We start from the raw sequence: 22,499 nt of genomic DNA, 5'->3' as shown, positions 1-22,499 counted from the left end.
GAGTGCAGTGGCACAATCCCAGCTCACTGCAACCTCCGCCTCCTGGTTTTAAGCAATTCTCCTGCCTCAGCCTTTGGAGTAGCTGAGATTACAGGTGGGCACCACCATGCCCAGCTAATTTTTGTATTTTTAGTAGAGATGGGGTTTTACCATGTTGGCCAGGTTGGTCTCGAACTCCTGACCTTAGGTGATCCACCCACCTTGGCCTCCCAAAGTGCTGGGATTACAGGCGTGAGCCACCACACTTGGCCCAAGCCTACTTTTAAAGTTTTATATGCAATCAGGTTGTTATGACCAGATTGTGTTTTAGGGAGGAAACTGGAAACTCCAAGAAAGCACTTGATGTTTTTATATGCTTGTAGCAAATTGATATTCTAACTGTAGATTTATAGAAAGTATTAATGCTTTTATGTATTTCAGAACTTTCATATGTTAAATGGAAATTATTTTAAATGTGTAACTATTTGAGTTTATGTAAGCATGTATACACTGTGGTAAAAGTCACTTGTGTTTCAATTTGTGTATAATATTAATATGCAACTTTTGGTTTAAATATTTTTCTTAAATTATTAGTGGCTTACATTTTAAAAAAGAAAAATTACCAGCGTGAAATTGCAAAAAAAAAAAAGTCTTTGGACTTTCCCCCCTAGAAAAATGCACACATGTACACATAATTTTGCATCAATTTTAAACGTGGACATGTTCCCTGATGCCTATCCATAAGCTTCACATTAAATACTCCTAATCAGAAGTAATAAATCCTATAATAGGACTGCTATGGCACTTGTTCATAATTCGACCACAGGCCATCAGGGAAGGCTTCATAGAAAAGATAGTTTTTGGTCTGAGATTTAAAGAATGAGTAGGAGTTTCCTGGATTTTCAAGGGCAAGGAAGGGCATTTTAGACTGAAGAGTCCAGTTAACTGAAAACCAATTAATACTGCAAGTCTTTTTGGTCATCTGCCTTTTTGTTTACTCTGTCCTGAACCCCTTTGGGCTTCCTTCTGTTCTTCTACACTTTTCCTTACCCTCAATCATCCACCCACTATTGCCTCTTTTGCCAATTATTTGTACTATGTTTTCTGGAAAACTGGTTCCATTGTAGATAGACTCTACTGTACCCTAAATTTCCTCACTGAATTCTCTCTCCACTTGCTTGCTTTAACTGAAACCTGGCTTCTCTCCCAGGGTATGCCCTCTTTATTGCTATGGTTCTTGAGTGAAAGCCTCACATAATTGATTGAACAAATATCCTTACTGATGAACATTTAGGTTGTTTCCAGTTTTACAAACAATGCCACTGTGAAATGCTAATACATGCATGTTTGGGTACATGTAAATATATTTGTAGGATAGATTTGTGGATTTGGAACTGCTGAGTCAAATGACACAAACATTAAAAAAATTGATAAATACTGCCAAATTTTTATCCAGAAAGTTTTTCTAATGTACCTTCTTACCAAGCATACATAAATGCCTGCTTTCTTATACCTCACTGATACTGGAGAGTTATTAATCATTGTAATTTTTGTTTCCCAGAAGTCATCATCATTCCTACTCCTTATCACCGCTTTTAGACCTTTGCTTTCAACCCTCACATTAAAGGCCTCTCTTTTAAGGCTCATGCCTTTTGCAATATTACCTTTTATTCCTTCTCAATGTAGTCATTTATTGCCTTCTTGGATATTTCCTAATATTCTATGGAGACTCGAGCATCTGCTGTCTACCACCCAGCCCATCACAATGCTCCTGTGGATGAACTGGCTGAGCAACACTCTACCTTCACAGCTCCTTGACCATTTCTAGTGCTCTTCTCCACTCTACTTCTGCAAGAAAATTTATTAGCCTCATTCTGGGTTTTGTCATTTCCCAGAATTACTCTATATCTGAAAATATAAAATGCCAATATCTCATTCTCAGTCCACAACTTTTTTTTTTTTTTTGACAGAGTCTCGCTCTGTCATCCAGGCTGGAGGGTAGTGGCATGATCTTGGCTCACTGCAACCTCCGCCTCCCGGGTTTAAGCTATTCTTCTGCCTTAGCCTCTTGTGTAGCTGGGACTACAGGTGTGTGCCACCACGCCTGGCTAATTTTTGTATTTTTAGTAGAGACGGGGTTTCACCATGTTGGCCAGGCTGGTCTCCAACTCCTGACCTCAGGTGATCCCCCCCATCGGCCTCCCAAAGCTCATTATGGGCATGAGCTACTATGCCTGGCCCAAACTTTATTTTATATACTGTGCTGCAACTTCCTTTTCAACATATTTTTGACATTTTTATTGTTTCACTACTCATAGCACTAACTCATTTTATTTTATTTTATTTTATTTTATTTATTTTGAGATGGAGTCTTGCTCTGTAGCCCAGGCTGGAGTGCAGTGGCATGATCTCAGCTCACTGCAACCTCTGCCTCCAAGGTTCAAGCGATTCTTCCTCCTCAGTCTCCCAAGTAGCTGGGATTACAGGTGCCTGCTGCCACGCCCAGCTAATTTTTTGTATTTTTAGTAGAGATGGGGTTTCACCATGTTGGCCAGCCTGGTCTCGAACTCCTGACCTCAGGTGATCTGCCCGCTTCGGCATCCCAAAGTGCTGGGATTACAGGTGTGAGCCACTGCGCCTGGCCAACTCATTGATTTTAACAGGTGCATGGTGTTCCATTGTATACATGGACCATTATTTCCTTTTGCCATACTCACTGTACAGGCATTGTTCTGATGTTTGACTGTTGCAAATACTACTGCATTCTTTTTTGTGCATAGGTTATATGTAAAGCTACACTCTTTGTATATAAATCTTTGTGTGTCTCTGTGAGTATTACTGTGGGATAAATTTTTAGAAATGGGTTACTGTGTGAAATGGTAAGCATATTTACAATTTTAATAGTATAGTCATATAGCCTTCTAGAGTCGACCAATTTACACTTCCACTAACAGTATATAAAAATGTGTTTTCCCCATATACTTGCCAGAATTAGGTCGTTTTTCAATCTTTATCATTTATCAATCATTTTTCATCCTTATCAATATGATGGGTGAAAAATATCTTGTTTAACTTATTTTTCTTTATTTCATGCTGTTCTTAATCCATTTTTTTCGCTCAACAGTACGTTTTGGACATTTTTCTGTGTCAATGAATATAGATTACACTATTGTTTTAAGTGGCTTTGTAAGGTGGGCACAGTGGTGTTGTGCCTGTAGTCTCAGCTCTTTGGGAGGCTGAGGTGGGAAGATCGCTTGAGTCCAGGAGTTTAAGGCTGTAGTGCTCTATGGTCATGTCTGTGAATAGCCACTGCATTCAAGCCTGGACAATGTAGTGAGATCGCATTTTTTAAAAAATAAAAAAAATGGCTGTATAGCATTTCATTGTGATAATGTAATATTATTTTATTTTATTTATTTTTGAGACAGACTCTCATTATGTCACCCGGGCTGGAATGCAGTGGCGCAATCTCAGCTCATTGCACTCTGCTTCCCAGGTTCAAGAAATTCTTGTGCCTCAGCCTCCCAAGTAGTTGGGATTACAGGGATGTGCCACCATGCCCAGCTCATTTTTGTATTTTTAGTAGAGATGAGATTTTGCCATGTTGGCTAGGCTGGTCTCAAACTCCTGACCTCAGGTGATCCACCTGCCTTGGCCTCCCAAAGTGCTGGGATTACAGGCATGAGCCACTGTACCTGGCATATCCATTCTATTATTGATGGACATTTGGATTATTTACAGTTTTTGGCTACTATGAATAAAGCTGAAGTAAACATTCTGGTACAAGTCTTTTTGTAAACATATGCTTCCTTTTTTTTTTTTTTTTTTTTTTTTTTTTGGTAAATACCTAGAACTGGAATTGCTAGACTATAGGATAGATGTATATTTAAATGTATAAGAGACTTCTAAGTAATTCTCTAAACAGGTTGTACCATTTTTTATTCCCACTAGCAATATATGAGAATTCTAGTAGTTATTTATTCTCTCCCACACTTGGTATGGTCAGTCTTTTAACATTTTAGCCATTCTGGTGGGTGTGTAGTAGTATCTCATTGTAGTTTTCTTTTTTTTTTTTTTCCCCAAAGACAGGGTCTTACTCTGTTACCCAGGCTGGAGTGCAGTGGTGCAAATAGCTGGGACTACAGGCCATGCCACCACACCCAGCTAATTTTTGCTTTGTTTTTTGTAGAGACAGGGCTTCACTATGTTGCCCAGGCTGGTCTGGAACTCTTGGGCTCAAGTGATCCAGCTGCCTCGGCCTCCCAAAATGCTCAGATTACAGGTGTGAGGCATTGTGTCTGGCTCACTGTCGTTTTAATATGCATTTCCATGAGTATTAATGATGTCGAGCACTTTTTCATGTGCTTATTGACCATTCAAATATCTTTGCCAAATATCTATTCAAATCTTTTGTCCATTTTAAAGTTGGATTAAATCCATTTTTAAATTATTGATTTGTAAGAGTTCTTTATATATTCTGCTTATAAGTCCTTTGTCAGATATATGTTTTTCAAGTATTTTCTCTTAGTCTGTGCTTGCCTATTCGTTTTCTTAATAGTGGTTTTTCATGAGCAGATTTTAAAATTCAGTGAATTCTAATTTATCATTTTTTTTTCTTTTATGACTATAGCTTTCTGTGTGTTGTTGTTGTTGTTGTTGTTGTTGTTGTTGTTGTTTTTGAGACGGAGTCTCGCTCTGTCGCCCAGGCTGGAGTGCAGTGGCGTGATCTCGGCTCACTGCAAGCTCCGCCTCCCGGGTTTACGCCATTCTCCTGCCTCAGCCTCCCGAGTAGCTGGGACTACAGGCGCCCGCCACCTCGCCCGGCTAGTTTTTTGTATTTTTAGTAGAGACGGGGTTTCAGTGTGTTAGCCAGGATGGTCTCGATCTCCTGACCTCGTGATCCGCCCGTCTCGGCCTCCCAAAGTGCTGGGATTACAGGCTTGAGCCACCGCGCCCGGCCAGCTTTCTGTGTTCTAAGAAACCTTTGTTTATCCTTAAGTCTCAAAGATTCTCTTCTGGATTTTCTTCTAGAAGCTTTAGGGTTTTAGCATTTATATTATGTTTAGTGTCATGATCCATCTTCAGTTAGTTTTTGGGTATGATGTGGGGTCGGGGTTGAGGTTTATATTTCCCAAATGAATATCCAGTTATTCTAGCACCATTTGTTGAAAAGACTTTCCTTTCCCCAATCCAACACTGCTTGGTCAGAAATCGAATGACTTTATATGTGCAAGTTTATTTCTGGGCTCTGTATTCTGTGCCATTGATCTATTTGTCTATTAAGTACTGTAGTTTTATAGTAAGTCTTAATGTCAGGAATATAGGTCTTTCAACTTTGCTATTGTTTTCCAAGATTGTTTTGGATATTTTAGATCCTTTCCATTTCCATATACATTTTAGAATCAGTTTGTCCATTTCTCTTTTTAAAACCTGGTAGTATTATGACTGCTATTGTATTGAATCTATAGAAGAATTCTGGGAGGATTTACATCTTAACAATATTGTGTCTTCTAACTCATGATCATGGTATATCTATTTATTTCAGGTTTTTATTTGTTTTTTAAAGATGGAGTTTCAGTCTATCACCCAGGCTGGAGTGCAGTGGCATAACCATGGCTCACTGCAGCCTCAACCTTCCGGGCTCAAGCGATCCTCCCACTTCAGCCTCCCAAGTAGCTGGGACCACAGGTGTGTGCCACCATGCCTGAATACGTTTTTTTGGTAGAGATGGGGTTTCACTATGTTACCCAGGCTGGTCTTGAACTCCTGGGTTCAAGTGATCTGCCTGCCTCGACCTCCCAAAGTGCTGGGATTACAGGCATGAGCCACCATACCCAGTCTATTTATTTCAGTCTTGTAAAGTTCCTCTTAGCAATGTTTTGTAGTTTTCAATGTAGAAGTTCCTGGATCGATTTTGCTTAATATTATCAAATGCCTTCTAGAAATGTTGTATCAGTTTACCTTACTACCAATAGTACATTTTCTTTTCTTTCTTTCTTTCTTTCTTTCTTTTTTTTTTGAGATGGAGTTTCACACTTGTTGCCCAGCCTGGAGTGCAATGGCACGATCTCGGCTCACTGCAACCTCCGCCTCCCTGGTTCAAGTGATTCTGCTGCCTTAGCCTCCAGAGTAGCTGGGATTACAGGTGCCTGCCACCAAGCCTAGCTAATTTTTTGTATTTTTAGTACACCATGTTGGCCAGGCTGGCCTCAAACTCCTGACCTCAGGTGATCCACCTGCCTCGGTCTTCCAAAGTGCTGGGATTACAGGCGTGAGTCACTGTGCTCGGTCTATTTTCTTACACTCTCATCAACACTGGGTTTTATGTCTTTTTATTCTGTGCCAATCCTCATAGGTGAAAAATTATATATCAGTTTGTATGTATGTGTGTGTGGGGTGTGTGTGTGTGTGTTTGATGGAGTCTCACTCTGTGGTGGCCCAGGCTGCAGTGCAGCGATCTTGGCTCACTGCAACCTCTGCCTCCTGTGTTCAAGCGATTCTTCTGCCTCAGCCTACTGAGTAGCTGGGATTATGGGTGTGGGCCACCACGGCCAGCTAATTTTTGTATTTTTAGTAGAGATGGGGTTTGGCCATGTTGGCCAGGCTGGTCTCAAACTCCTGACCTTAGGCGATCTGCCCATCTCAGCCTCCCAAAGTGCTGGGATTACAGGCCTGAGCCACCGTGCCAAGCCTATATTTCAGTTTTATTGGCATTTCTTTTATTACTGGTGAGGTTTTCACATAACGTATTTATTGACTATTTGTATATAATTTATCATGAATTGACTGTTCTTGTTCTTTGCCCATTTGTCTATTGGGGTGTTCATCTTTTTTCATGTTGATATGCAATGATTTGTAAAAGTTTTTTGTATGTTACAGAAATATATATGTGTGTAACTAGAGAAGTAGGTAGTATTGTCTTTACAACATAAAGAGATTAAGGCTGAGAAAAGCTAAATGACTTGGCTCAAGATCATACAAATAATAAATGATAGAGCAAGGATTTGAATCCTGGTCTATGTGACACAAAATACCATGTTATTTCTCTTACAGAAAGCCTATTTTTAATCTCTTAGTAGCTTTTCCAACTCTTAAAAAATTATTTAATATTATTGTCTCCTTTGCTAAAAGCCTTAGTTTTAGAATTTATCTCTTGCTGATGGTCTTTTTAGAACTTTAGAGAACATTTAGTATAGTTTTCTTTCTCTTTTTTAATCATTCAAAGCTTTTAAAAAACTTCATTACTTCAAAATAATTTCAAATTTAAAGTTACAGTATTACTACAAAGAACTTCCACTTACCCTTAACCCAGATTCATACATTTTTAACATGTTGCCACATTTGCTTTATCATTCTATCTCTATCTTTATCTATTTTTTCTCTGAATCAGAATAACCCGGAGACATAAGGCCCCTATACTCCTAAATACTTCAGCATATCTTTCCTGAGAAGAGGGACATTCTCTTACAAAATCACAGCATAATGATCAAAATCAGGAAAATTAACATTGATGTAATACCACTGCTGTCCACATTCAGCTTTTACCTCTTGTCCTAATAATTTCCTTTATAGCATTTTTCCCCAGTCCAGAATACAGTCCAGGATTATACATTGGATTTAGTTGTCATGTCACTTTAGTTGCCTTTAATTTGGAGTAATTTCTCAGCCTTTCTTTGTCTTTCCTGACATTGACACTTTTGAAGAGTACAGGCCAGATATTTTGTATAATGTCCCTTAGTTTGGGTTTGTCTAATGTTTCCTCATGATTAGATTTAGATTATGCTTCTTTTTTGTAGGAATATCACAGAAGTGATGTGTTCTCAGTGCATTGGCAACAGGAGGTACATGATATCAGTTTGCCCCATCATTGGTGATAATAACTTTGACTACTTGGTTAAAGTGGGGTCTGCCAAGTGTCTCCACTCTAAAGTTACTATTTTTATATTTGTAATAAATATGAAATTTGTGGGGGGACACTTTGAGACTGTATAAAATGTCCTATTCCATATCAAAGTCTCAGCCAATAGATTTTAACATTCATTGATTATTGCCTGAATCAGTTATTACTATGATATTTGAAAAATAGTGATTTTCTAAATACATCATTAGTTCTACACTTATTTGCTGGCATTCAATTGTAAGGAAGAGCTTTCCTTTTACCCTATGTATTGATTAATTGACTGATTGATTATCAGTATAGACTCATGGATTCTTACTTATTACATGAGTTATAACGTTTTACTGTTTATTCATTTTGATGCTCTAACTGGCCCAGATTTGGTCAGTGGGAGCTTCTTCAAACTGGTTTCTGTGTCCATTGACATGCCTCCATGATTCTTTGGCACTTTCTTACTTTCTGGGACAACAAGAATATTTTAGGATTATCATGTATTTTCCTGGCCATAGCCTTGGAATCAGCTATTTCTCCAAGGAAGCCTGGCTCCGTTAAGTGGGGAATGATATTTAGCAACCAGGATCTTTCTGCTGGGGTATACTTATTGCTACTGAGGTATCATCACTTTGGGGCTCCTTTAGCTGAGAGACCTAGGATTTATCCCAGGCTTTTGAATCTCTCCCAATATCTCCACTAAGTGAGTTTAGATCTGTGCTTGAATACTTCATTATTTGAGGAAATTGCTCCAGAGACAATCTCCTTCATTATTGGACAACCCTTTATATTTGAAAGCAGTGGTCATTGGTTTCCTCTACTAAGTCTTGTCTTCTCTGTGCTAAATAAACATCTGCAGTTCCTTTACTGCCATGACTCTCATGGCAGAGTTTGAAGATCTCCTCATCATTCTGGTTATTCTATTCTGTTCATACTTCAGTTCATGAATATCTCTCTTTAAAGACTGGCATCTAGAATGAAATGTACTATTTCAGGTACATGTTCTGATCAGTACAGAGGAGTGGGTCAGTGATTTTCTTTGTTCTAGACCCTATGTTACTACTCATGTAGGCCAAAATTGTTGGCTTTTTTTTCTTGTCTTTTTTTTTTTTTTTTTGACAGCCACATTGATCACTCTGTTGAATTATGTTGAGCCTATAGTTAGTTGAAATCCCTAAGACTTTAACTCAACTATATTTATCCATTTGGTACTTAAATGCTTGTGTTTTAGGACCTAGTATAAGGCTTTAATTTGATCTCTGTCTTTTCAGCCTAAGAAATTTAGCTTATCATTCCTGCTTGTCAAACTTCTTTTGAATCCTGAATGTCATCCAGTTGTACTAGCTTCTTTTCCAGTTTATCATCTGCAAATTTGATTAGTATGCCACTTCATACAAATGACTATCTGAAAATATCAAAAAAGGCAGAGCGGAGCTCAAATATTTGCAGCCTGACTAGACACCTTTCCTCTGTTGAAATCAATCCATCAAAAAAGGATTTGCTACTGTTCATCTACTTTCACCTGCTGTTGTATATAGGATCTGACCCAACAGACCTGTCAGAATACTACCTTGAACCAATTTCTAGTGTTTTCCTGGGATTAGTGTTTCAAAGTTATAGGGAAGCTTGTTTATTGTAAAATGGGGACCTTTCACACAGTCCAAACTTGCTATTCTTGAGTGGAGATTGTCCTGGTGTGGCTTGGTCTGTGTCCTCTTTGGTGCCAGAGGCAAAGAGAAATGTTTGAGGCAGCCAAGGCTATTCTACCTTAATCAGAATCTTCATCAAATCTAAGGAACAGAGGTTATCTAGTTCAGACTTCTAAAATATTACTGATAAAACTTATTAATGTGCCCTTTTCTTTTAATGCTCTGTCTGTCAACAAGTACTCCTACACATTATTTAAAAAGGAGGAAAGGTGCCTTATAGAAAGGGGCTCTCAGAATTTGCAAGTAAGGATGGGAAAAGGTCACTGTCTGAAAATGAAGTAAAATGAAACAAAATAGATAAAAACAGCTATCTGAAGGCATACATCTGCAGAATTAACCTACCCTGAGAGACTTAGGTTTTCTTTTAATGAGACTGGAATGTTTTTTTTTTTTTTTTAAGTTTCCATCAAAGACCAGAGTATGGTCTCAGGAAAAAGAGAATGAAATGTAAGAATGTGAAGAAATCCTAACTTACTCAACTGCCTTATAAATTTGCCATCTGAAATAGTAATCTATGAATAGAAGGGTAAAGGCTGGTTATCTGCAAGGAGCCTGGAAGGGGAAGGATGATACTTTATTTCTTTAGCCTTTTCATATTTTTTTTGGTTGTTGTTTAATTACATAGGTAACATGTGAGTACATTCTCCTTATAAAAATATTTAAACATTACAGCTAAGAGTAAGTTTCTTCTCACCAATCTTCTTGTCCCCAATTCTGGTTAGTCAGGCTTTTTATAAAAATATCTTGAGTAGAGAAAGATAGTTTATCAGGCTTGTATAATCTGATGTTAATATATCCTTTGTGGATATAAACTCCCTTTGTTTTGTTTATTTTTGTTTGTTTTCTGTTTTTTTTAAAAAAATATTTTTACCCTTTGTTTAAAAAATGTGCTCACAAATCAACCTTTTAATGTATAAACTGGCCTGCTGAATTTGTGTGCCTGCCTCACTGGAGTAACTACCTTGTACAAAGATATTGCCTACCTAGGAGGTTGTTCTTGTATAGTCAGCAGCTAAGCCTCCTGATCTCAAACAGCTCTCTGGCTTCTGTATGTACGGTGGGGAATACAGGATATGAAGAATTTTTTTTTTTTTTTGAGACAGGGTCTCACTCTGTCACCCAGGCTGGAGTGCTGTGGCACGATCTTGGCTCACTGCAACCTCCGCTTCCCAGGCTCAAGTGATCCTCCCACCTCAGCCTCCCGAATAGCTGGTACCACAGGCGAGCACCACCACACCTGGCTGATTTTTTTGTATTTTTTGTAGAGATGTGATTTCACCATGTTGCTCAGGCTGCTCTCGAACTCCTGGACTCAAGCAATCCGCCTGCCTCGGCCTCCTAAAGTGCTGGGACTGAAGGTGTGACCCGCTGTGCCTAGCCTAAAGACATTTTTTAAAAGCTCCATGAGGAGCTTTCATTTTACTGGGAAGACTAGACATGCATGTGAGGCATTTTTTGAAGGGGATGATACCATATATTCATATTATGATATAAGACAGTATATAGCAAAGGATTAATTGGACAGCATAAATGAATGCTATACAAATTCATATCCTCTTTCAGTTCCTGTCATCTCTCTTTCTTCCCCTTCATTCACCTTATTTTTCCTCACCTCCCACTCTTCAATTCACTGTGATCTGGTTTCTTTTCTGCCATTGTTGTGAAGTTACTTGAGGTAAAAGATATAGGGCTACAGGACCACATGTTATCATGTTATGGTTTGCTTTTTTTTTTTTTTTTTTTTTTTGAGACAGGGTCTCGCTCTGTCACCCAGGCTGGAGTGCAGTGGCATGATTCTTGTGTCTCAGCCTCCTGAGTAGCTGGGATTACAGGCGCGTGCCACCATACCTGGCTAATTTTTGTATTTTTAGTAGAGACGGAGTTTCACCACATTGGCCAGTCTAGTCTCAAACTTCTGACCTCAAGTGATCTGCCTGCCTCGGCCTCCCAAAGTGCTGGGATTACAGGCGTGAGCCACTGTGCCCCCCTGCTTTGCTGTTTTTGACTAGGCTCATCTTATCCATTCTCATGGCTTCAGCTGCTTATTATACACTGACTTCATACAAATGTATGTTCAATCCAGACCTCTTTTCTGAGCTTCAGGCCCCAGGTAGCCATCTGCCTATTTTCAGGCTTCATGGTCATCGCAAATTCACTATTTCCCATACTGAGCTACTTCCTTCCTCACCCTCTCGGCCTAAGTCCGTTCCTCCTCTTGTGTTTCTTATGTCAGTGAATGGCACAACTATCAACCCAGTTTCCCAAGTCTAAAACCTTCACACCATCCTCTCTCTATTTTACCACCAAATCCTTTCAGGTTTATTTGCTAAATATTCATTGAATCCATATACTTCACCTTTTTCCTAATGCCACTACCCTGGTCCAGGTCACCATCATCTCAGACTTGGACTATTGCAACTGTCTCCTAATTCATCTACCTGCCCCCACACTTATTTTACCCTCAAATCATGTCCTACACTATAGCCAGAGAATATATTCTAAAACAAAAACCCTTCAGTGACTTCCCAGTTCCCTTAAGAGAAAATTCAAAATTCTTTAAGTGTTACAAGGCCCCTACATCTGGCTCCTGCATCAGCTTCATTTATCACCACTCCTAATCTCACACTCTGTACCTCAGCAATTCTAAATTCCATATTCAATTATCAGTATATGCCATGCTCTCTTTCTCTTGAATCCAAGCCTTCACACATGCTACCCCAATGTCTGGTTGGTCCACTTTTAGTGATGCTATGACTGAGCAGTGAGTACAGATTGTGGACAGCTTAATCTTTCTATATTAAAATTCCTTATTGTCTTTCTCATCTACCCTCATTGTTGGAAAGGCATCCTCATTGTCTCAGCATCCACTGATGATCATTATCTGAATTACTAGTTTCGTAAGGGGATTCCAAATGGCGATTTTTCTAGTTCTTTCATTTCTTCTACACTTTTTTTTTTTTTTTTTTCCTGAGTCAGGGTCTTGCTCTGTCACCCAAGCTGGAGTGCAGTGGCACGATCATGGCTCATTGTAACTTCGAACTCCTGGGCTCAAGCGACCCTCCTTCCTCAGCCTTCCAAAGTGCTGGTATTACAGGTGTGAGCCACCTTGCCCAGCTTCTTCTACGACTATTAACTGAAATTCTTCTGTAAATAATTTTCCCTTACCAACTAGGTCTTTTTGGTATCCTAAAATAACCATTTGTACATGATGAATAGAATAAATGTTTAATTCTTTTGTGAATTTTTCTTTGTGCATTTTTTTTGTGTATTTTTAAAAGTTTAAGTATTTAAATTAGCGATTTGGAGCTCTGGACAATTTTGTCAGAGAAACCATTTATAAGTGGTGGTTATGTTTCCAGAATAGCAGAAAAAAGCTTGCTTAATCCACAGGGTCAATAAAATATTACACATGGCAATAACAAATAGAAAATATTTTTGTAATATTAGTTATGAAACAAAAGAAAACAGTTTTTAAAGTTTAACTTGAGTACCAGTACTTGAGAGAAAAGCAATCTTAATCAGAGGAAGAAGAAGTAGATGGATACTTATGGTGATGTGAAGGGATCTGCTGAGTACTTTCAAGGACTTTTACAGTTTGATGGCATTGGTTCTGGTTTTTTTTTTTTTTTTTTTTTTTTTTTGAGACAGAGACAGAGTCTCACTCTGTTGCCCAGGCTGGAGTGCAATGGCGCGATCTCAGCTCACTGCAACCTCTGCCTCCCAAATTCAAGCAATTCTCCTGCTTTAGTCTCCCAAGTAGCTAGGATTACAGGCACTCACCACCACGCCTGGCAAATTTTTTTTTTTTTTTTTTTTTTTTTTTTTTTTTGAGGCTGAGTCTCACTCTGTTGCCCAGGCTGGAATGCAGTGGCACGATCTCGGCTCACTGCAAGCTCCGCCTCCCAGGTTCATGCCATTCTCCTGCCTCAGCCTCCCGAGTAGCTGGGACTACAGGCACCTGCCACCACGCCCGGCTAATTTTTTGTATTTTTAGTAGAGATGGGATTTCACCATGTTAGCCAGGATGGTCTTGAACTCCTGACTTCAGGTGATCTGCCTGCCTCGGCCTCCCAAATTGTTGGGATTATAGGCATGAGCCACCTCACCCGGCTGGCATTGGTTCTTTTTTTTTTTTTCTTTTTCTTTTTCTTTTTTTTTTTTTTTTTTTTGAGACAGAGTCTCACTCTGTCACCCAGGCTGGAGTGCAGTGGCGCAATCTCGGCTCACTGCAACCTCCACCTCCTGGGTTCATGCCATTCTCCTGCCTCAGTAGCTGGGACTATAGGCGCTTGCCACTACGCCCAGCTAATATTTTGTATTCTTTAGTAGAGATGGGTTTTCACTGTGTTAGCCAGGATGGTCTCAATCTCCTGACCTTGTAATCCGCCTACCTCGGCCTCCCAAAGTGCTGAGATTACAGGCGTGAGCCACCGCGCCAGACCGCATTGGTTCTTATGTTTAATTTCACTATAGATTTAAGCTATTTCCATTTATTTATTTTTTCCCTTTGAGATAGGGTCTTGCTCTGTTGCCCAGGCTGGTGTGCAGTGGCATAGCTCACTGCAGCCTTGAACTCGCAGTCTCAAGTGATTATCCTGACTCAGCCTCCCAAGTAGCTAGGACTACAGGCACATGCCACTGCTCCTGGTTAATTACTTTTTTTTTTTTTTTTGGTAGAGGCAAGGTCTCGCTCTGTTGCCCAGGCTGGCCTTGGATTCCTGGGCTCAAATGATTCTTTTGTCTTGGCCTCCCAAAGTGTTGGTATTATAGGCATGAGCTACCATGCCCGGCCTTAAGTTTCTTTCTCTTTCTCTCTCTCTTTTAGACAAGGTCTCTCTCTGTCATCCAGGCTGGAGTGCAATAGCATGATCATAGCTCACTGATACCTTGAACTCCTGGGCTCAAGGGATCCTCCTGCCCCAGCCTCCCAAGTAGCTGGAACTACAGGTACACTTCATGATGCCTAGCTAATTGTTTTTTAATTTTAATTTTTTTTTTTTTTTTTTGTAGAAATGGGAAGGTCTCACTATATTGCCAGGACTGGTCTTGAACTCCTGGCTTCAAGAGATCCTCCTGCCTCAGCCTCCCCAAGTGCTGCTATTACAGGCATGAGCCACCACGCCCAGCCATTCTCTCTTAATTGAGAGCAGTCTATGCCTCGCATTTTGTTTGTCAAGCCATTGACTTGTTGCAGAAAGTGAATCAGTGATCCTGTAGAATATCCCACATTTTAGATTTGTTTGTTTTCTTTTTTATGCTGTCATTTACTTTATTCTTCTATAGTCCATATTTTTTTGTAATGGAAGTTAGCTTTAGAAGCTTGATGATATTCAGGTTCAACTTTCTTCATTTGGTCAATAATATTTAACAGGGGTAACTGTATTTTACTTTGAATCACAACTGGAGGCACACATCCGTTCCATTTTTAATAAATGAGTAACATCTTGATTCCTTCATTATTTTATTTAACTTATTATTATTATTTTTAGAGATGTGGTCTTGCTCTGTCACCAGGCTGAAGTGCAGTAGCCTGATCATAGCTCACTGCAGTCTTGAACTCTTGGCTCAAGTGATCCTCCCATCTTAGCCTCTTGAATAGCTAGGACTGCAAGCATGCACCACCCTGCCTGGCTGATTATTATTATTATTATTATTATTATTATTATTATTTTGAGACAGAGTCTCCCTCTGTCACCCAGGCTGGAGTGCAGTGCCAACCTCTGCCTCCCAGGTTCACGTGAGTCTCCTGCCTTAGCCACCTGAGTAGCTGGGATTACAGGTGTATGCCACCATCCCTGGCTATTTTTTTTTTTATTTTTTACTTTTAGGAGAGACGAGGTTTCACCATGTTGGCCAGGCTGGTCTCGATCTTTTAGCCTCAAGTAATCTGCCCGCCTCGGCCTCCCAAAGTACTGGGATTATAGGTGTGAGTCACTGCACCCAGCCCTGGCTAATTTTTAAATTTTATTTATTTATTTATTTTTCTGTGGAGACAGGATCTCTATATGTTGCCCAGGCTGGTCTTAAACTCTTGGGCTCGTGATCCTCCCACCTCAGACTCCCAAAGTATTGGGATTATAGGCATGAGCAACCATGCCCTGCCTAACTCCTTCATTATGTTTCCCATCAACTTTTCATCTAATAGTTTAATCTGTTGATGACCATTGGTGGAATTAATCATTTTACTAGTAGTTTCAAAATAGTGGTTCCCTAATTTTGTTTTCCACATTAATTAGTTGGAATTCTTCTGAAAGTAAGCTTTCCCTCATCAACTAGGACTACTGTGTTACTCCTACAGGGAAGGCAGAATACATGATTAATTCTTTCCTTAATTACCAATTTTCAGAGTAAAGAGTTGGTGCTCTACTTACTTTCAATGATATCCAATGAGTTGTATATGTTTGTTCTTTCCCTGTCATTATTAACCACTCTTTAAAAAATGTCTGTCACCATAATATGTACATCTATTTATGTATCCATAAAAATTAAAAATTTTAAATAACTTTTACGTACATCTATTTATGTATCCATAAAAATTAAAAATTAAAAAATGTATTCAATGGGTTTTAATTGACTGCATTCATTATTCTTGTTAATGCTCAATTTTTACCATCTTTTGCCAATGTGTTGCCTCCTGTATGTTCCTGACATGACTCATTAGTGTTCCATAGCTTGCTTGATTCCTGGCACAAGGCTTATATGTTTCCTGCCTCAGACTTGCTATTTCTCCAAGGAGTCCTAGTTGACTTATATTTTTTTTTTAAAAAAACAGCTTTATTAAAGTTTAATTTACATAGCATAAAATTCACCTATTTTAAATATACAATTCAAAACTTTTTAGTAAATTTATAGTTGTGCAACTATGTCCACAATCCAGTTTTAAAACATTTCCATCAAACTAAAAGATCTCCTATATACTTTTGCAGTCAATCCTGCTTCATTTCTGTAGCCCTAGGCAACCACTAATATGCTGTCTGTAGATTTGCCTTTTCTAGATATTTTATGTAAATGAAATCATATGCTATATAGCCTTTTGCTTTCACTTAGCACTAGGTGTTTTTAAAATTTGAAATATACATGCCATAAAATTCATCATTTTAGAATGCATAACACAGTGGTTTTTAATATATTCACAAGGTGGTACAACTATCACCACTATCTAATTCCAGAACATTTCCCTCACACCAAAAATAAACCCTATATCCATTAGTGTGCCCTTTCCATTTCCCCCTGCCCTCAGCCCCTGGCAGCCATTAATCTACTTACTGTCTCTATGAATTTGCACACTCTGGACATCTCATATAAATGGAATCATATAATATGTGGTCTTTTGTGTCTGGTTTCTTTCACTTAGCATAGTGTTTTCAAGGCATCCATGTTATAGCATGTATCAGTACTTCACTTCTTTTTATGGGTGATTAATATTCCACTGTATGGATATATAATACTTATCCATTCATCAGTTGATGGATGTTTTGGGTTGTTTCTGCTTTTTGGGTCATAGAGTAACTCTAATGTTTAGCCTTTTGAGGCACTGGCACATTGTTTTCCAAAGCACAGGCTTTTTACATTGGTTGTACCATTTTACGTTTCCACCAGTAGAGTATGAGGGTTTCAGTTTTCTCCACACCCTTGCCAACACTTACTTATTGTCCATCATTTTTACGATAGACATCCTAATGAGTGTAGCTACTTTGGAAAACAGTCTTGCAGTTCCTCAGAATGTTAAGCTTAGCGTTCTGATCCCCACTCCCTAATGATTGTTGTAGCTGTCCTTTTTTTATCTTTTTTTTTTTGCCCCATCCCCCTCCACCCCTCTATTGTATTTTCTTTCTCCTCTCTTGTCCTCCTCTTCTTTCCTCTTGTCCCCTCCTCCCTTCCTGTCCTTCGGAGCCAGGGTCTCATTCTGTTGCCCAGGCTGGAGTGCAGTGGTGTGATCATAGGTCACTGCAGCCTCGATCTCCTGGGCTCAAGTGATCCTCCTGCCTCAGCCTCCCAAGTAGCTGGGACCACAGGCATGTGCCACCATGTCCAGCTAATTTTTAATTTTTTTTTTTTTTGTAGAGACAGGGTCTCCCTATGTTGCCCGGGCTGGTCTTGAACTTCTGGCCTCATGCGATTCTCCTGCCTCAGCCTTCCAAAGTGCTGGAATTACAAGCATGAGCCACCGTATCCAGACTTTTGCTCAGTTAAAATAAAAAAAATTGGCCGGGTACGGTGGTTCATACCTGTAATCCCAGCACTTTGGGAGGCCGAGGTGGGCAGATTACTTGAGGTCAGGAGTTGGAGACCAGCCTGGCCAACATGGTGAAACCCCCATCTCTACTAAAAATACAAAAATTAGCCAGACTTCGTGGCACATGCCTGTAATCCCAGCTACTCGGGAGGCTGAGGCAGAAGAATTGCTTGAGCCCAGGAGATAGAGGTTGCAGTGAGCTGAGATTGTGCCACTGCACTCCAGCCTGGCCAACAGAGCAAGACTCTGTCTCAAAAAATAAAATAAAATAAAATAATAATTTTTTTTTCATTTCTAAGCCTGGCTTTCTAGGTATCATATCTGGGTCAGGGTAACTTAGTGGTCAGTCAATAATTTGCTGGAGGTTGTCCTTAAACACCTTGGGCCAGTATGTCTTCTGCCCTTTGCTGACGAAGTTGTGTGTGGTTTGGGAAACACATTCAAAGTTTGGAGAGTTTACAAGTCTTCCGTGACTTTTACTTCCTGATAGGCCTTCTCATATCCTGTGCCTGTGCAAGGCCTCACATTCAGCCAAGGAAATGTAAATAACTAGGCCCCTCTCTGGTACCTTGAACTTCAGTGCAGCCTTGCACATGCACACAGCCTCCTAGACAACCAGGGCCTTGAAGGTGCTTATCAAGCCCCACTATTACTGTCCTGTTTTCTGGATCTCTCTGTAAACTTCTGGCAGATCTGCTATTCTGTTGCTTGCTCCAACCAATATTGTAACTTCAGGTAACTGTGATATTGGCTTCCCATGTTTGTATGAAATTGAGTTAGCTATTGTTTTAAACACCCCTGGGTATAGGAGTTTTTTGGTGCTCATTCTTTATGAAGTAATTCCCCTCCAGCATCTAAATTGTTATTTTGTATGGCTTGCCTTGACTTTTCTTGTAAAATCAGCTCCAAGGGACCTAGTGGGAGCAGGGGAGATGGAAGCAGCCCCATAGTCTCCCACTGTTCGTAGCCAAAGGTTCCACAGGTTTTCTTAAATGCTTCTTAATTTGTTTAATTTTTGTCTATTTCCAGAGTCCTGAAATTATTGTTTTTGACAATTTTTTCCAGTTTTATCATTGTTTTAAGGAAGAGAGGATTTGCTGAGTTCCTCTGCCATTTCAGAAGTCCTGCCTAATTTATGTTTTTTTGTTTTTGGTTTTTTTTTGAGACGGAGTCTCACTCTGTCACCAGGCTGGAGTGCAGTGGCACGATCTCAGCTCACTGCAAGCTCCGCCTCCCGGGTTCAAGTGATTCTCCTGCCTCAGCATCCCGAGTAGCTGGAATTACAGGTGCATGCCACCACACCCAGCTAATTTTTGTATTTTTAGTAGAGATGGGGTTTCACCATGTTGACCAGGATGGTCTCGATCTCTTGACCTCGTGATCTGCCTGCCTTGACCTTCCAAAGTGCTGGGATTACAGGCGAGAGCTACCACACCCGGCCACTAATTTATGTTTTAAAAGATCATTCTTAAGTGTTCTCACTACAAAAAAAAGTATGGGATGTAATGCGTATGTTACACAATGTGTACATCTTTCAAAACATCATATTGTATACCATAAATATCTATACTTTTTATTTGCCAACTTTAAAAAAAGAACATTCTGTTAGGAGTGGAGGATGGAAGGGAAGCTGGTGACCAGGAGTATATAATTTTACTCAGCAGTACTTTGTAAGCGGGAATGGAGAATATAAATAGTTTGGTTGATTTGTGGGTGAGAATTGACATAATAGGTGTGGTGGAAAATCAAGGGGATAGGAGAATAGAGAGTGCTGGTTACTTTTATTGAAGTCCCACTGTCCATAGACTCTTTCCTAAGTAGACAAGGAAGTGCAGTCCAAAAGTACGTGATGGCAATGGACTTTAGGGACTCAGGGGGAAAGGGTGGGAAGGGGGTGAGGGATAAAAGACTACAAATATGGTGCAGTGTATACTGCTCGGGTGATGGGTGCACCAAAATCTCACAAATCACCACTAAAGAGCTTACTCATGTAACCAAATACCACCTGTTCCCCAAAAACCTGTGGAAATAAAAATCTTTTTTAAAATAAAAGAATTCCAGTCCCCCCTCCCCCGAAAACAACAACAACAACAACAACAACAAAACCCAAAGGTATGTGATGGCTTTGGAAAATAGGTAAGAGGGTTAATGAATTAAAGGCCTTGAGTCAGTTGAAGGGTAAATTCGGGAGTATAAGGTTTAGGAGAGGTAGAATAACAAGTCGTTCTGAGAGTGGATCCTCTGTGTTTGGTTTTGGAAGTAGAGCCATTCCAAGTGTCACTCCAGAAACAAATAATTGATACCTGGCAGGGGAGATACCATGATCACAAAGGTGGTTTTCTCAGGGTGAGGCCCATCCATTGCATTCTGGGTGTGCTGGCCCTTGCGATTTCCCCAAATACAGGAAACTCGACTGCATAATGTGTGGTAGTGAGAGACTGAGTTTGTGCTTTCCCCTGAAAAAAAAAAAGAAAGAAAGAAATGGGTGATTGAAATGGAATTGAGATTAAGAAATTAGAATAGGGTATGTCAAGGATCCATGAGGTCTGGGTGTTAGATCATCAAGGGGGATAATGAAGGCTTTCAGGATGAGAAAAGGAAAACAGTTGGTACTGAAGTCCTCAGTGAATGTTGGGGGGAGACTTTGAGATTTTCATTTAACATTGAGAGAGTCATAAAATTGAGTATTATGAACTTTGAAGAAAGAGGTTATTGAGGTAAGATGGTAAAATAATACCTTGGGGATCCAGTGAAGAAGATACAAGAAGATGATAACCTGATCTTGACTTATGGGGAGATATGAGCAAAGGAAAATGAACAGCCTCAGCTGAGCATGATTGTGTGCACCTGTAATTCCAGCTACTCGGGAGGCTGAAGTGGGAGGACCACTGAAGCCCCAGGAGTTCAAGGCCAGCCTGGGCAACATAGAGCAGGACCACTGTCTCTCTAAAAAAGAGAGAGAGAGAGAGACAGAGAGAGAGAGAGAAAACAGCCTCAAATGAAGAGCTTGGCCAGGGAGGAAAAAGCAGCACAGTTCATGGTTTGAGGTGACCAGAGTTCAGGTAAGGAGAGGTGATAGATGCTGAATGGATGGGCATGACCAAAAGCTAGAAGGTTTTAAGGAATGGCGGCTAGTTTTGGCTCAAGCATAGGGTGCAATTAGTTGTATAAGAAAAAGATAATATTGGAATCTATGTGATTAGTTGGAATCCAGAACATAACTAGAGTCATTATTGTTAAAAATATTCTTCCCGGCCGGGCGCAGTGACTCATGCCTGTAATCCCAGCACTTTGGGAGGCCGAGGCGGGTGGATCATGAGGTCAAGAGATCGAGACCATCCTGGCTAACATGGTGAAACCCCGTCTCTACTAAAAATACAAAAAATTAGCCGGGCGTGGTGGCAGGCGCCTGTACTCACAGCTATTTGGGAGGCTGAGGCAGGAGAATGGCATGAACCTGAGTGGTGGAGCTTGCAGTGAGCCGTGATCATGCCACTGCACTCCAGCCTGGGCGACAGAGTGAGACTCCGTCTCAAAAAAATATATATATATAAAATATATAGCATATATATAATATATATGCTATTTATATATTTTATATATACATATAAAATATATACATAAAATTTTTAAATATATATATTTTATATATTTTTTTTTCCTAGACAGTAAACTAAGGAAACTTTTTGAAATTGTTTTGTTTAGATCTCAGTGAAATTTGGGAACTGATATTGGTAGCTGGGAAGTAATTTGACAGCTTTGGAATACTGTGACTATGACAAACGTGAAATTGGTATGTGTGATAAGTTATTAATGCCACCACTAGAATTAAAGTTGACTATAGATCATAATTTTGGTAAGAATGCAGTTTAGTATCAAATAGATTTTTCCTTGGGCTGTGTCCAGTATACTGTGATGAATTTTTTGTCTATTTGTAATTAGAAAATTGGAGCTTAAGAAAATGTATTGATGCCGGGCATAGTGGTGTGCGCCTATAGTCCCAGTTACTCAGGAGACTGAGGCAGTAGGATGACTTGAGCCCAGGAATTCGAGGCTGCAGTGAGCTATGATTGCACCACTCCACTCCAGGCTGGGTGACAGAGTGAGAACTCATCTCTAAAAACATGTATTGACTTTTTGGAATGACCTTTTTATATTCTTTTCCAGGACCATTTGCAATCCACAATATATAGACAACTACTTGGGATCTGCTTTAGTGTGAGGGTTCCATCTTAATTACCCTAGCTACATTTGATATAATTTTATCTCTGTATAAATAAGATACATAGCTAGAAGCATGGAAGAGAAAATGTAAAGCAAAAATGAGAGTGAATCAGAGGTGTAGAGTTCCAGTTATGAAACCCTAAGAATATTAATTGCCGTGATGATAATCTGGCACATATTGAGTTCTGGCTACCATTTGTTACAGGATAAAAGAACATTGGACTAGTTGGATACTGAGGTGCATAATTGCTGGCAATGGAGTGGAGGAGAGGAGCTGATCAGCCGGAAAGGAGCCTTATAGCTGTTTCTATACTAGTACTTTATATTTGATATTGGTTGACAACAGCAGAAAAATTATTTATCACCGTGCTGGGGACTTATTAAATTGATTTCTACTCTGAAATAATATGGAAGAATTTAATGGTTACTCTTAGATATGTAATATTTCTTTATTTTTCATTCT

The 22,499-nt window shown here is 39.7% G+C and overlaps 1 non-coding gene across 1 annotated transcript; it reads left to right on the top strand.

Moving 5' to 3' along the window:
* The first annotated feature begins 20,107 nt into the window (after positions 1-20,107).
* Positions 20,108-20,271, top strand: LOC114675275 (U1 spliceosomal RNA). The gene has a single exon (XR_003726354.1). It is a non-coding gene; the product is annotated as a U1 spliceosomal RNA (small nuclear RNA).
* The last annotated feature ends 2,228 nt before the right edge of the window (positions 20,272-22,499 follow it).

Source organism: Macaca mulatta, chromosome X (assembly GCF_049350105.2).
Source record: "Macaca mulatta isolate MMU2019108-1 chromosome X, T2T-MMU8v2.0, whole genome shotgun sequence".
NCBI classification, from domain to species: domain Eukaryota; kingdom Metazoa; phylum Chordata; class Mammalia; order Primates; family Cercopithecidae; genus Macaca; species Macaca mulatta.
The sequence above is the reverse complement of the archived record's forward strand: the minus strand, read 5'-3'. Positions and strand labels throughout refer to the sequence as shown.